General features: G+C 32.5%; 1 pseudogene; it reads right to left on the bottom strand.

Moving 5' to 3' along the window:
- The window catches only part of LOC126887261 (zinc finger protein 665-like), an 80,785-nt pseudogene that overhangs the window by 7,413 nt on the left and 62,320 nt on the right, over positions 1 to 11,052 (bottom strand).

Genomic DNA, 11,052 nt, shown 5'->3' with positions numbered 1-11,052 from the left:
ACTGGCTTGTGTAAACTGTTTCAAACAAATATGACACTGGTAAGGCTTTTCTCCAGTGTGTGTTCTCAAATGTCTTCTAAAATTACTTGCATCAGTAAAGTGCTTCAAACAAATATCACACTTGTAAGGACTTTCTCCAGTGTGAGTCATCATCATATGTAATTTCAAATGACTGGTTTGAGTAAACTGCTTCAAACAAATTTCACATCTGTGAAGATTTACTAAAGTGTGAGTCATGATATGTGATTTAAAATGACCGGCTTGAGTAAATGGCTTAAGACAAATCTCGCACTTGTAAGGCTTTTCTCCAGGGTGAGTCATCATATGTGATTTCAGAGTACATGCTGCAGTAAATTGTTTTAAACAAATTGCACATTTGTAAGGTCCACTTCCAGTTTGAACTTTCATGTTTTTGCTTAATGTTCTTTCTTCAATTGTACTACCCAAATCTTCTTCTTCATGAGATGAATGTTCAGGTGTTTTCATAATTTTTATTCTGGTGTTATTCACTGAACAACCTAAAATATAAACCAAATGTACACATTTTGGTATACAGACAAATTTATGCAGTAACTACACTAATCACAAAAAGTATCGCATAATTTTTAAAACAGAAAAAAATCTTAATTTTTTTTTTAATTTTTAGCAGATGTTATAGCAATGACATGTACTCGGATATCTATCGTCTCCTTTAGGTGTCTACAAACCCATAACATTTCAAGTTGAAGCGTGTTTTTGCCGAAAAAAAAAAACAATAAACAAAATGTTGTCAAAGAAGAATATCTATTTTGTACAGTTGTGTTCGAGAATTTGATCTGTGCACTATGTCTGCTTGAGTTTTCAAAGAGGAAGTGCGGTTTTTTATAAAAAATGAGTAAAATAACGTCAGAAAAAGCAGTCCAAATTGTAGCTTTAATTTGAGATATACGGTTGCGGCGATATCTATGTGAATCCACCAATCCAGTATTTTAAGTACTTTAAGAAGGTATAGAGAAGGTGGAGGATACACAAGAAGACCAGTTCCAAGACTTCCCTGGTTCACGAACCCAGCAGATAAACGCTATTTACATCTTAAGACTTTGCGTACACATCATATTATAGCTAGACAACTGCAAAATAAGCGTTCCATAGCCTGTGGCTCGTAATGTTCGGTTCGTAAAGTGCCAATTTGGTTATAAACAGATTAAGGGAATTTGGAATCAGAGCCAGAATGGCTGCTACTTCTCTACTGTTAACGAGTCCACACCGTATAACACGTTTAAGTTTTGAACCAGAACATGTCGATTGGGATCTTAACGACTGGGCTAATTTTCTTTTTATTGATGAGGTCAAGATTTGCACTTTGTGTATCCGACAGTGCAAAGTGACTGTCGGATCCACAAAGTGCACATCTTGACTCATCAGTAAAAAGAATATTACAATATTAGTCCAGTGGATAAAATCACAGGTAAAAAGCCAAATAATTAAAGCGAGTAGAACGGCCGGATGCCTAAACGACACAATTTGGAAAAACAAACACCTATGAGTAGAAACAAAGGCTCGAATATAAGTCAGTTATTAGACCAGTTATGACTTACACGGCCGAAACAAGACCAGATACAAGCAAAACACAAAGACATCTGGAAACCAACGAAATGAAGATCTTAAGAAGGATTGCTGGAAAGGGACTACAGGATAGGGTAAGAAGTGAGGAAATCAGCTGCATATGTGATGTAGACAATATAAATATCTGGGAAAAGAACAGAAAAGAAGAGTGGAATCAACACATAAGCAGGATGTCTGAATCAAGAATTGTAAGAATAGCCAGGGACAAGTCACCGTTAGGCAGAAGTATGGGACGCCCAAGGAAAAGATGGAATGACAATTTAGGGACAGAATGAAAGGCACCGTTGAAGAAAAACAGGCAGTACTGCCTATATAAAAGAAAAAGAATAAACTGTTTCACACAAATATCACATCTGTGAGGCTTTTTCCAGTATGAGTCATCATGTGTGATTTCAAAAGGTCGGCTCCAGTAAGCTGCTTAAAACAAACTTTGCACTTGTAAGGCTTTTCTCCAGTGTGTATTCTCAAGTGTCTTTTAAAAGTACTTGCCGCAGTAAACTGCTTCATACAAATTTCACATCTGAAAATTTACTCCAGTGTGAGTCAAGATATGTGATTTAAAATGACCGGCTTGAGTAAATTGCTTAAGACAAATTTTGCACTTATAAGGCTTTTCTCCAGTGTGAGTCATCATATCTGATTTCAGAGCACTTGCGTTGCAGTAAACTGTTTCACAAATTTCACATATGTGAGGATTTATCCCAGTGTGAGTCATGATTTGTGATTTAAAAGGACCGGCTTGAGACATTGAGAAATTGCTTAAGACGAATCTCGCACTTGCAAGGATTTATTTTCTCCAGAGTGAATCATCATATGTGATTTTAAATGACTGGTTTTATTAAACTGCTTAGAACAAATATCACACTTATAAGGCTTTTCTCCAGTATGAGTCATTATGTGTGATTTTAAACTACTGGCTTGAGTAAACTGGTTAAGACAAATCTCGCACTTATAAGGCTTTTCTCCAGTGTGTATTCTCAAGTGTCTTTTCAAAGCACTTGCCTCAGTAAACTGCTTCAAACAAATTTTACACTTATAAGGCTTTTCTCCAGTGTGATTCATCATGTGTGATTTTAAACTACTGGCTTGTGTAAACTGTTTCAAACAAATATGACACTGGTAAGGCTTTTCTCCAGTGTGTGTTCTCAAATGTCTTCTAGAATTACTTGCATCAGGAAAGTGCTTCAAACAAATATCACACTTGTAAGGACTTTCTCCAGTGTGAGTCATCATCATATGTAATTTCAAATGACTGGTTTGAGTAAACTGCTTAGGACAAATGTCACACTTATAGGATTTTTCTCCAGTGTGGGTCATCATGTGTGATTTCAGAGTACATGCTGCAGTAAATGGTGTTAAACAAATTGCACATGTGTAAGGTCCATTTCCAGCTTGAACTTTCATATTTTTACTTAATGTTCTTTCTTCAATGTTACTACCCAAACCTTCTTCTTCATGAGATGACTGTTCAGGTGTTTTCATCATCTTTATTATGTTCTTATTGCCTGAACAACCTAAAATATAAACCAAATGTACACGTTTCAGTATGCAGACAAAATGCAGAAACTATAAAAAAAATAATAAAAAGTAAAAAAGTGTAGAAGAAATTTAATGTTTCCAGTTTATGGTTATTTACACTACACCAAGAAATTGACACACCACCTTCAAAATAGGTCATTTTTGATGTCTCAAATTTCCTAAACCTGTTGTCCGATTTAAGTGATTTTTTTAACATGTACACCGAGAGAAAAAAATTCTTGACATAAAGAAACTTTATTAATATTTAAGAAAGATCGACTTGGCATATTGCCTAAGAAATATATCTTTGTATGTAAGATATAATTTTCTAAAATATTTCAAATAAATTCTACTATAGCCAAAGAAATATATCTTAAACATGATTGAACTATCACTTTCTGGCAAACTTCAAACCCATTCATCAGAAAGAAATTACACTTGATGTTAATTAATTTTATTAGTCATAAAAATATATTTTCTACACATTAGAAAACTATTCTTTCTGAGCAATAATATTTCTTAGTAAGGAATATTATTATTTTACTATTAATAATTAATTTATTTAATATTAAGAAATATATTTCGCAGAGATAAACGTATATTTAGAGTTAAGTTAATATTTCTTGAAAATAAAGTGATATTACATACGGCGAAATAAATCATTGTGTTAAGGTAAAATCGTTATTTATTAATAAAACAAGATATAAAACGTTATTATTACATACAAATATTTTCTCCACTCTTAAACCACTGGCTTCTACACAACAATAAAAGGATGGAGAGGCAAATCCAACTTCCTCAATTTTTTCTTCTTGTGTTAATAGCACTTTGTATATCAGCAATTCACTAAAACAAAATCGTTAGGTATGTAGAAAGAGTAAACTTACTTTAATAAAATTTTTTTATAAAGATATAGATATTTATTTTGACAAATTTACTCTACACATCTTTGTTTATTTTTTTCTTTTTGTTAATGACATATTAATTATTTATCTGTATAATATTAAGTCACACACTAAACATTATTTAGCTAAAACAAGAGAGAAAATACAACCAATGTAAAACATTGAAGCAGACATAATAATATGTAATTTTCTTAATTTTTATAATCTAAAAGAGACAGCATACCTAATCATTAAGAAATTTTATTACGGGAAGGTATTATTAGTTTACATCTAAGTCATTTAATACATATTAACTAATTCACGGTTGTCGGCAATAACATTTCTTAACCACAAACATATATTTCTTTTAGACTAACTGATTTCTTTATCTCAAATAAATTAACAGAAAAAATCCTCAGCGTTGCACCCGCCATGTTTGATATAGCGTTGTATTGTATATTTTTATAGAATACGATACATTCAAGAAACCTATTATAGTTGATACATAAGTATACACATTTTTAAAAAGGTACTTACATATATGAAGTTCTACCATTTCTGGAAGGCCCCGCAGTTGGTTAATAACTCCTTTCTTAATATTGTTCTGAAGCTATATATTATATCATTCTGTCCCAGCTTTAAATTGTGGCATATTTCCCAGTTAGAATAATAAGCTCCTTTATTTCAGAGTCGTCCATCATTATACCTAAAAAGCATATAAAGATACTATTATGTTTCTTTTTTAACCATTCGGATACGCAACAATATTATTATTACATGTTAAATTACTCAATTTACTTTTATTTAATACCTATATGTACGTACCTTCAAAATATCCGTTAATTTTTAAAGTACACCAATAAATCCAACATCATCCATCTATATGAACATGAACATATCACGCCATCTTGACAAACCCTGACGACTAAATCATAAATAGTTAATCTGCGCAATTCTTTTGTGGAAGAAAATCTCTTTGCAAGTAACATTTCGGCATGAATGACAAAGTTTTTATTTTATAACCACAGTTACTACAGAGGGTATTTCTGAAGAATTATTTCTTGTGGTTTAAAATATTTATTTGATTGCAAGAAAATTTCTTGTTCACAAATATAAATATGGATTAACTTAACATTATATTTCTTATACTGCAAAATACTTGTAGTTTTCGATTTAAGAAATAAAAACTTTAGGATAAGAAAATTAAATGTAACCATTAATGCATTTCTTAGTATTGAAGAAATTATCTGTAAGAAATTATTGAGTTGTGTTTAAAAAACTCGTTTCTTTATATGTGAACCGGTATGTTTAAGTTAATAGGATATGTTAACTTTTAAGAAATATTGCTCAAAGAAATCGGTGTTTTAGGAGAAAAGAAATTGTTCTCTCGGTGTAGCTTTATTCTTTACTAATATAGCTGTAATAAAACTGTTGCTAGACAGGTAAATCGTCACTGTATACCGGGTGTACCAATCAAACTGTGTTTCACCTTTTCTCAAAGTTCACCACACCTCATGAAATATTCTAGCATTGATAAAATACTGAAATTAAAACCCAACCATAGCCTCAGGTTTTAAAAACATTCTGATTTTTTAATCATTCGCTTATGTTGGATAATAAAAAAGTTAGGTACTTTAACCTTTTCACTGCGGGAACCGGATATATACGTAAAATGATTTCGTGCCCGTACAACGGGAACCGGATAAATACGCGTAACCTTTTTCGGCATTCGCTGCGGCAAGCGTATGAATCAGATATTGTTTGCGTATTGTACGTTGCCTATAGAAGAGAGTTAGACATATTATATCAAAATTTACAATACTTTTAAAAATTTTATACTTTACTGCGGGAGCCGTATAAATCCGCACCTTTTTATACTAGTCCAGTAAATGAACGGGGAATACGGCGATACCGTGTAATTTTCAGGGGCAGCTCCGAATTGCATGAAAATTTGGATTTAGGTTCTACTTACCCTCCACTTCAAAGTTGAAATTGTGCCGTTGGTTGCTTTTACTTGGGGGGTGACAGTCGCCCCTTCTCGGGGGTGAAAAAACATAGGTTCAAGATCCGACCGGAAATGGATGAATTGACTGATTTTAAGCATTTTTTGTTCTATATAGTTTTTTATGTTAGTCAGTATTTTTCGAGTTATTTGCGATTGAAAATGTTTAGTTTTCGACAAAAAAACTACGTTTTCAGACGGTTTTTTGCAAATAACTCAAAAAGTAAATATCTGATCGAAAAAAATATTCTTAGTAAAAGTGTAGCTTATAGGAACCCGAAAAAAATGGTGTATCAGTAAAGTCTATCAATCGAGTAAAAACAAAGTTGTAGCTCATGAAAAATACATTCTTATTCGTCTAATTCCAAATCGAATATTTCAAGGTGAAATCACCGAAAAATTAAGCACTTTTCGAGAAAACTCTTTTAAACTTTTTTAAAGTGTTTATAGAAAGCTTTATTTTAATTGTTCATAAAAGTTTCTAGCATTGAAAATACGCGAGTTACGCTCAAAATAAAGTTGTCCCTCTTTTTTTTTGGTAAAAAATCATGAAAATCTCCCCGTATTTAGCTCCCCCAATGAAATTAATCGCTACCACTTTACAAACAATTTACTTACTTATCTATCTTTTATTTGATCTGTCAGTCTCGCCGGTTTAAAGTGCTTATTTTTGAAAGGGTTAGTAGTTGAAAAAGCTTGAAATGGTTAACATTTCACGAGTGTATGCAAATTTTGAACAGCCATATCTTAACCAATTTTTGTCTCACGGAAAACAAAATGAAAGTAGCATAGGGGAAACCCGGGCAAAATGGGGTACTTAAGGTTTAAATTAGGATTTAAAACACATCTGTAACTTTTAAGGTCTGGAAATAAGCCAAATACCATTGTTATAGTAGTAACTATTGATTAATATAACTTAAAGTTAAAAAAAGTAAAAGATTTTCTTATCATATAAAAAAACAAAAAATAATGTAAAGTACCCCATTATGCCCGTCATATAGGGTAAAATGGGGTACCAAATTAAAACCAAGAAAAAGTTATTGACAAAATTCGCATACAAGTACTGCTTCGTCATCCTCATCTTCTACACCTGCACATTAATTTTTAGCCCATTTAAGGCAACTGGATCAGCTTATCCATCATTCTGTGGAACTTAAATAAAAGTTTCCGCAGAACCAGTCAGTGTCACTATCTTCGCCTTCTGAATCTGACTCTACTTTTTTAGTTTTATTCAATTGCGATTTCTTACTCGTCTGTGATTTGGTTTGATCATCGGCTATCTTACTTGGTATGGTAAAAAGGGTAAAGACTACCAATAGGTATGGTAAAAAGGGTACCCCATTTTACCCTACCTATTGGTACCCCGTTTTGCCCAAAGAGCAGATTTTGAGATTATGACCTGTTTAAATTATTACAAGTTTTTATTTTTTAACGTAATCACAAACGAATACTCTAGAACACATTCACTGTTAATTGGAAGTAATAATATTAAATAATAAATTGTTTTAGTAATAATAACGATGGATTATTTTTCGGCCGATATTATAACTTGGTTAACTAAAAACGCACATGTACTGTTTACAACAATCGACTAACAGTTAATTATATCTGCTATATGACAGAAGGCGTAAACAGGCGTCTATAATATAATTTCATTAACGTCGTATATATCGAGCGAGTGATATTGAAAAAAAAGGGGGTACCCCGTTTTAGGCAGCTACCCCGTTTTGCCCGCCTTTCCCCTATTTATAATAGCAAAACCTACATTTTTGTACTCTTTAAGATTTTTCTTATCGCTAATACTTTTTAAGTTATTTTAAAAAAATGAAATTTTTCAAAAATTTTTAGAAATTTTTTTTTACTATAAAACCAAAGTATTTTAAAAATAAGCACTTTAAACCAATCAAACTTACAGATCATATAAACAATACACATACAGTTAAAATAAATGATAAAGCGATAACGATTAATTTTATTTAGGGTGTTAAATAGAAGGAGGTTTTCACGATTTTTTTTTACCAAAAAAAGGGGCCAACTTTTTTTTCAGTGTAACTCGTTTGTTTTTGACAATAGAAATTTTTGTAAAAAACATGTATAAAGCTTTTTTTAGATACTTTAAAAATATAAATAAGATTTTCCCGAAAAGTGCTTAATTTTTCGGTCATTTCGCGTTGAATTATTCGATTTGGAATTAGACGAATAAGAACGTATTTTTCATGAGCTACAACTTTGCTTTTACTCAATTTATAGGCTTTACTGATACACCATTTTTTTCGTTTTTTTTATAAGCTACACTTTTGCTAAGAATATTTTTTTCGATAAAATATTTACTTTTTGAGTTATTGGCGAAAAACGGTCTGAAAACGTAGTTTTTTGTCGAAAAATCAATATTTTCAATAGCGAATAACTCAAAAAGTAGGAACTTACGTAAAAAACTTTATAGAACGAAAATTGCTTATAATCTGTCAATTTATCCATTTCCGGGCTTATTTTAAACACGCGTTTTCCATCCACCGAGAAGGGGTGAATGTCACCCCCCAAGTAAAAGCAACCAACGGCACAAATTCAACTTTGAAGTGGAGTGTAAGTAGAACCTAAATCCAAATTGATAGGCAATTCGGAGTTGCCCCTGAAAATTACGCTCCAAAACGGTCATTTATTGGGCTATACAGATACAGGCACGCACTCTGGAGGATTTACTTGTAAAATCTTATGATTTCCCTTCGCTGTATTTATGCAGGATAGTGTTTATCAACTTATTTAAAACTAGTTTAAAAATTCAATTGTGCGAATTACAACTGCAGATAAACCTATTATTGACTTTGAAAAAAGTACAAGAGCGTTATTATCGGTAATTTGATAAATACAACAATAATAGTAAATAATCTGAGATTTTTGTGTTGAATTTTCAAGATTTTGTGTCTGTAGCATCTAGCATCAAAATGATTGCAAATGAGGGCCGAACATTGCAGAACATATTATATCCAGTTTTGCCACTCCTAATAAAAGTGGGAAAAATCTTCAAAAACAAAATTTTGAATCAGTTGTATAAGGTCTATTACATCCACAAATTATTAATTTTCAAGAATATAATAGCAACAGATTAACAGTTACTTCTACAAAATTGCAAATACAGTCCTGAATACATTGAATTTATACACTGCGCGAACCGTATTTATACGCCATAGTACTACATCGACTAACTGCGGCAACCGGATTGATCAGCACAGACATAAAACAGCCGTACCAGAGAACATACTACTTTTATAACTAGCCGCAGTGAAAAAGTTTTAACAACTAGTAGTTATACTTTTCGTCAATACAGGGTGTTTCTAAATAAGTGTGGCAAACTTTAAGGTGTAATTCCGCATGAAAAAATAATAATAGTTTGCATTCTAACCAAATATCAGCAAATGCTTCGTTTCCGAGATAAGGGATGTTGAAATTTTTCTTACAAACTGATGATTTATTTGGTTTTTTAATTTGGTAGGTTTTAAGAGGTAATTATTGCGCATTGTTTGACATACACATAGAAGTAAGAATTTTATATTCTCTATGGGCACACATACCGGTCATATTACCCGTACACGCAAATGGTGGAAATCCAAGTGACTTTTACCTTGAGAAGAGACTAGTGTTCCTCAGTTGTACTTAACATTCACGGACACGACTTCATACGAAGACACTTTACTCCATAAAAAGACTTGTCTACATATGAAGCGTGTCCGTGAATGTGTTAACGATATCCAACTTCCTCAATCCTCTAGCTACTCTAAGTACCAAATACCTAGGAATATATCTTGACTTAAAACTCAATTGGAAAGAACATATTCTTAAGAAGTAGAAACAAATTGACCTAAAAATGAAATATCTAAACTGGCTAGTCATTAAATAAATGAAAACTGGCCCTAGAAAATAAAATTCTTGTTTCTCTCTGAAAACTCTCTTAAATATTTTAGTATGAACCAAAGTGTAAGGTGACCAAACAACCGAATAGTAGTCTAGATATGACCTAACCAGAGAATTAAACAGCAACTTCAATGTCTGTAAGTGATTAAAATCTGATGAGCGTCTTTTAACAAATCCAAGCTACTTCAGTGCTTTAGCAGAGATACAGTCGGACCCGCTTATTGGAATAGCCCTCTTGACAAGTATAAACGTTTCGGGACGTCAAATTTCTATTCCTTAAACCGAGAAATTCCTATAACCGGTATTCTAATAAGCGGCTTCGACTGTATATTCTACATGCTCACCCAAAGATAAATCACACTAAAATATAACACCAAGATCTTTATAACCAGATACTTTTTGTATATGAGGGCCGAGTAACATATACAGTGGAACCTCGATAATCCGTCAGGGCACCATACCAAGTGTATGATGGATAATCGAAAAGACGGTTAACAGAACATTAAAAAAATTGAAAACTGATAGTACAACTCTCAAATTTTATTTACATATATGGTTTGTTTTATAAGATAAGAGGAATTTTTGTTTGTACAATCGAATCAATTTGGTTTAAAATATTCTGAAATATTTGTTTGTTTTACTGATGCTTCACACTTTTCTTAATCCTCGTAAGATCATGCAATCTACTTTATTGGCTTCTTCTTGTCAAGAATACCACTCGATGGTTAGCTGTGGATAGCTTCTTTATGCAAATCTTTGTCAATTGCAATAACATCATCGACATTGCCACCATCAAATTCCGAGTCTGTGTCAGCATCTGAATCTGTTTCGTCCGCCTCTTTTGCCATTTCAATGATATCATCATCTGTCAGCAATCGATAGCCGTTTGCATCCCTGTCACAAATTAACGATTCATTTATGTCATCTTTAGCAAACGAAAACAAAACAGTTGATTCAGCCATAACTTCATTGTTACTGCACTGTACATTTCAGCGAATTTCGTTTGGCTTATCGCAGTGCTCAAACAAAATGAATGAATGACCCAATTTTTGCTTATGTAGTCAATACAACTTATGTACAGACCCTGACGGTTAACAGAGGTGACGGTTAATGGAGAGACGGATAACCGAGGTT

This window comes from Diabrotica virgifera, chromosome 6 (assembly GCF_917563875.1).
Source record: "Diabrotica virgifera virgifera chromosome 6, PGI_DIABVI_V3a".
Classification (NCBI taxonomy): domain Eukaryota; kingdom Metazoa; phylum Arthropoda; class Insecta; order Coleoptera; family Chrysomelidae; genus Diabrotica; species Diabrotica virgifera.
Note: the sequence above shows the minus strand (reverse complement) of the source record. Positions and strands in the feature narration are given on the sequence as shown.